A 5858-nucleotide genomic window follows, 5' to 3' on the forward strand; every position below is an offset into this window, starting at 1 on the left:
GTGGAAGTTACAACTTTCTGTTCTGTTTGGGAGTGAGGAGAAGGCTTAGGGCAGAACTCCAAAAGAAGAAATAAATGTATGAGATTCCTCTATTGACCATAGTTGAAGAAAAGACTCATTGAAAAGAGAGAACATTTCAGATGTGCTGGAATGAAAGGCCTTATCTTGAAAACAGATGTGGTGAAGTCAGAGAAACTGGGAGAAAAAGGTAGCATCCTTACGAGAGCCAGGTGAGTGGAGGAATAGTCGAAGTAGCTGTTGGATATACCTTGATATACACTCACAACCAAAGAAAGCCTTATTTATTTGAGTATTGAAATAAAATTAGATTCACTCATTATCAGATGGAATTTCAATCAGCAATATTTAATGGTTATTAAGAACAGCATATAACATGTAACTGATTTGGAGATTAATCAATGCCATTGTAAATTGAATATCCCTTCTGCAAAGTGCCTCAGAAATCTCCAACCCTTACACCATACGATTTCTAACTCTTATGCAGCAATTGTCAACCTTCATGACTTAGAAAGTTACAGAAACTGCTATTCTCCTTAGAACAGTAAACATCCTGAGAAGATACAAGAGAAAAGTTCAAAACCTGGAAGTATCCAGACAGAGTGAATAAGGAGCATCTGCCTTCATTGGGCAAGGTCAGTATTGGAACATCCAGACTCAAAATTGGCAAAAGAGCCTAATTTACAAAAGGTAAAGCCTTTTCGTCCAGCGAGTAGTTGTAATGTAAAGTTCACAGTAAAAGGCAATGAATCAGAGTCAGACTTGTGAACACTTCTGGCACAAATCCTGCTCCATTCTTTCTCCCCCACTGAAGCTGCTCAATCCCATTGGTTTCCCTGCAACATATTTTTTGCTGCATCAGATACATTTGTGGCATTTGAAAATTAACCAGATAAAAGCTTAAAGGAGACAAAGTAAGGGCAACCGGAGAAGGAGCCAGGAAATGGGACCAACTGGAATTGTGTACCTGAATTTTGTCTGGGATAGAAACATTAACCAACATCCTACTTAGCAGCAATAATTCAATGATGTTGTGAAATTAATTTCTTACGGAATTTTATTTTTTAGCTTATTTTGCATTTTAGCAATTGCTTTGATGTACACTCTTCCTCTTCTTCTCTACTTAGCTGCAACAGGAAAACAAATATTAATTTTGTTTGGGTGAACTATCTCTGTATCTGCAGTCAGCATGAGAGAGCAGTAGCCTAGGGCTGATAGACCACTGAGTATTTGTAGTTCCTTCAGAAGGCTATTGAAAATTCATGAGAATAGTGTTCATTCCATTGAGGGATGTCCCCATAAATATGAAACTGCTTCCCAATTCAATTATCATCAATCATTATTTGTTCTCCTGTGGTCAAACAGACATTGTCATTGAGATCCCCTCTTTACTCTTTGATTTTATTGAATAACCTGTAGGCAATTTCTATAGGTTAAGGGTGCATTTTATAGCAAATAATGTAATGTGCAAGCTATCATCATTCTTTACAAAATGAAGTGCGAAGATTCTGCAATGATCAAATAATGAAATTCACATAAAAATTTGTGGGATAATGTCTTTCAAAAGGTGCAAAAGTGAATGAATATAAAGACAGTGAGATTAAAAAACTGGACAATGGATTTTCCCCAGCTCAATATTTTATATGCAGACAAAAAAAAAAATTGAACACTGAAATTACACATTATGGCATGCAGATCATTTGACTACTTCAGCTAAATTCAACCATTTACTCAGGTGGGTCCTGGCCACCTTAAAGCACAGGCTGAAGTTTATGTTGCTTGTTAAGCACCTATTAATGGCAAACAAGCAAATGACTTGCAGCTTCATTGTCAATTGCGCACTTTCAAAAAAGATATTAAATCAATGGCTGGAGCGGTAAAGGTCAAAAGGGTGAAAACATCAAAGTAAAATTGATTATATATATGTTTTTACAAGGAACTACAAGGACTGCTGGCATGTGGGTCTTTTAGTCAGTGGGCTGCTACTAATTGCAACAAAAAGAGAAGAAAGATAATGTGGTGGTATCAGGCTCATTTTACTCAGCACAGTTTGAACACTGCAAGCTTCATAAAGTCAATGGAAAGGAAAATTAGGCACAAAGCAAACTCTTGTATAACTACCTTCAACTTCAAGTGACTTTTTTTTAGACACTCAACCTGTTATCCTCCTTTGATTTCAAATCTAATGTACATATTCCTGAAAGTAATTTTTTTTAAGTTAATGACTTTTACAGTTAACATCATTCCTGGACATCTACAACACTGGCATCTATCCAACAATGTGAAACATTACCCAGATATATTGCTGTTCACACAAAGCAAGACAAATGAAACCTTGCCAATTTCCAGTATATTAGTCTACTCTCACCCTGGTTCAATGAAGAGTACAGAAGGGTATGCTAGGAGCAGCACCAGGCATATCTCAGAATGAGGAATCTACCTTGTGGAGCAACAAGACCAGATAACATGCCTGGCAAATGATATAAACAGCTTCCAATGGTCAGAGCCAAGTGATCCCACAACAGATTAAACCCAAAATCTGCAGCCCTGTCACATCAAGTCATGACGGTGGTGGACAATTATGAGCAGGGTTCACAATTATCCCCATTGTCAATGAATTCAACAATTTAGTGCAATAGAAAATTGGAGCATTGACAAAAATCTTCAGGCAGAGGGCTGAAGGAACGTCAATTAACTCATCCACCTCTGGTGGTTCCCCGCAAAATTCATCAACCAATGCAATTCACTCCATCTGATATCAAGAAAGTGAATTGGAGAGAGTAAAGTCTATGAGCCCTGGCAACATTCCAGAAGATATGCACCAGAACACATTGCAGACTGGACACCCTATTCCAGTACACCCACAACACTGGCGTCCATCCAACAATGTGAAAAATTGCCAGGGTATATCTTGTTCTCAAAAATCAAGACAAACCACTTTGGTCAACACCACCCATTAGTTTACTCTTAATCATCTGCAAAGTGATAGAAGGGATAAGTTTAGTGCTATCAAGCTGCCTTACTCACTGAAGCTTAGTTTGGGTTCAAACAAGGCATTCAGTTCCTGACCTCATTACAGCATTTATCCAGACATGAGAAAAAAGAGCTGAACTCCAGAGGTGAAATGAAAGCAACTGCCCTTGATATCAAGGCAGTATTTGATTGAATATGGCATTAAGGAGCCCTGGCTAACTTGCAAGTCAATAGAAATCAGGAGGAAAACAACTGCTGGCTGGAATCATGGTTGGGGTGTTTGGGAGACCAATCATCTCAGCTTCAGGGCATTCCTTCAGGAGATCCTCAGGAGTATCCCAGATCCAATCATCTTCAGCGGCTTCATCAATGATCTTGCTTCAAGCACAACAGAAATAATAATGAGTTTATTGTTATATACCCTGTACAATGTATGTATGCACCAAAACTTGTACTTGCTGCAGCCAAACAGATACTTTGTTAAGAAAAGCAACTGCATTAATTTTAGTTAAAGAAAGATAATAAATACAAAAAATAGAAATTATTTATATTTACCATAGTGCAAGAAAAGAAAGTTGCATTCCAATAGTGCAGGCAGTCCTTTGGTAGTGTCAAAGTGTTTTCTGATCAGTTTAGTAAGGGGAACTTCAAAGAAAGAAACTGCTCTTGAACCTAGAAGTACTAGATCTCAGCTTCTGTACCTTCTTCCCAAAGGTAGCGTCGAGAAGACACTGTGTTTGAGGTGATGAGGGGTCCTTCTTGAAGCAGTGCCGCATTTAGGTGGGAGGATGGAGCCGATGATGGACTTGGCTATATTTGCTGCCTTCTGCATTCCTGGGCACTGAAATTACCAAACCAGGCTGTGAAGCAACCAAACAGTATACTTTCCATTCCATCAATATTGGCAGGTATGTGGTCCCACGACCTTCCCTCCCAAAAATAAAAGTAAGCTCCTTGGTCTTATTGACATTAAGAGCACAATGGAGTTATGGCACAACCCAACCAGATTCTTGACCTCCATCTTGTATTCATCAGTGTAGAGCACCACTTGTTACTCCTTAGATAATGAAGCTGTTTACAATCTTATCCAGCAAGACATGGACAATATTCAGGGCTGGACTGATAGCTGTAAGTAACATATGTGCCATTCAAGTGCCAAGCAAAATAATATCCAACAGAAGAAAATCAAACCGAAAATACTTTGGCAAGAAAGACTGCAGCAGTTAAGAAGGCACCTCTTAGCACCAATCCCAAACTAACTCCCTATCTCCCTTCCCAAAGGTAATTAGGAATGATAAAACAAATACTTCTCTTGACAAAGCTATGCCTTCCCAGAGTTGATTTTAAAAAAATTAGACATATAGCACTGTGACAGGCCAATTTGGCCACCCAATTTACACCCTATTAACCTATGCCCACGGTAAGTTTTGAAGGGTAGGAGGAAGCTGTAACCCGCAGAGAAAACTTATGCAGATATGGGGAGAATGTACAAACTCCTTACGGACAGCATGGGACTCAAATCCCAGTCCAGGCCCAATCGCTGGTACTTGCGCTGACTGCTATGCCAACCATGTCACCCTGAATAAATAAAAGTTTGGACTCTGGCAAAAAACAATTACAATGCTGTAACTTTTGAACCAATGAAGATTAGTGATTTCCCTACATAACAGTATTTGATATTGTTGTAAATACCTTTGGTTTCCAATTCAAAATTACATGATGGATAAAAGCCATGGCTATAGCGACATGGGATTCACTGGTACAGGTACACGATCCATTATCCATAACCCTTGGGGGACAGCGTGTTCCAAATTTTTCCAGATTTCAGAAAGCCCACCCGAATTGTGCTGCCACCTCGCCCGGCCGCCAGTCCCTCGGCCACGCCACCCGGCAGTCTCCCTTGGCCGCCGGGTCTCCTACCCCGACCGCCAGCCGCCCAGCCGGATTTTAGATGTCCGGATAAAAGATTGTGTACCTGTAATGCAGTGCAGTATGCAGTCCTTCACTGATATTGCAGAATTGAGACTTCAATGTGGTTCACAGTCTCACCCACTTTTCCTCAATTTTGTTCAAGTTGCAGAATTTCTCCCTTAGTCATTGTCATTGTCATATTAAGGCAAGTCTTCCACTTCCTCTTCGTCCTCCAACTTTTCCACATCTATGTGTTATGTCTATTCCCCCAATTAAGCAATTTTCAAAGAAGCATTCCTACTGATGTACCAAGGTCTATAAACTTTTAGTTTATACAGACCAAGGTCCTTTAATACCTCCCACACAATTCCTTTTGAATGTGAAACTTGCATGTGATTTATAATGCATTTAATCATTTTTAAAATTGTAGCAATAGCTAGTCAAATTCAATCGGCAACTAATTTGTTAATTGTTTTTTTATTTGTAAAAAATCACTGCTGGGAATCCTTCCTGCTGCTAAATGTGTATGCTTGATAAGGAGTTAGCTGGAGCACTGAGTTCCCAAATGCCATCAAATTAGCATTGTCTGCTGCATGCTGATTGACATTGTGTTCTACCCACACTAAATCTGCAAAACACTCATCAATATATCATGCAGCGCAAATCATGTCACAAAGCCAAACGCATGCATGCATTAAACACAGGGAACCAAAAGACAGCAGTATCACCCAGAAAATGTACAGCTCGAAGCTGCACGTTGTAGTCCAGCTTGCTTTCTAATTCTCTATGTGCAAGGTTATCATCTACCTTTGCTTTCATTCATCTCACAATAATTCTGAGTGCATACCTGCTTGTTACCAATTATTTCCTATTTATCCTTTCAAGACCAAGGAGCTGATTCTTGACCTCAGAATGGGGAAAACCAGAGGTGTATGATCCAGAGATTATTGGAGGAT

The 5858-nt window shown here is 39.5% G+C and overlaps 1 long non-coding RNA gene across 1 annotated transcript; it reads right to left on the reverse strand.

The window, feature by feature from the left end:
- Window positions 1-376: 376 nt before the first annotated feature.
- On the reverse strand, window positions 377-5211 carry LOC138736517 (uncharacterized). The gene is made up of 3 exons (XR_011340357.1): window positions 4967-5211; window positions 3547-3832; window positions 377-3369 (listed from the first exon to the last, which is right to left on the reverse strand). It is a non-coding gene; the product is annotated as an uncharacterized lncRNA (long non-coding RNA).
- Between the last annotated feature and the right edge of the window lie 647 nt (window positions 5212-5858).

This window comes from Narcine bancroftii, chromosome 1 (assembly GCF_036971445.1).
Source record: "Narcine bancroftii isolate sNarBan1 chromosome 1, sNarBan1.hap1, whole genome shotgun sequence".
Lineage (NCBI taxonomy): Eukaryota > Metazoa > Chordata > Chondrichthyes > Torpediniformes > Narcinidae > Narcine > Narcine bancroftii.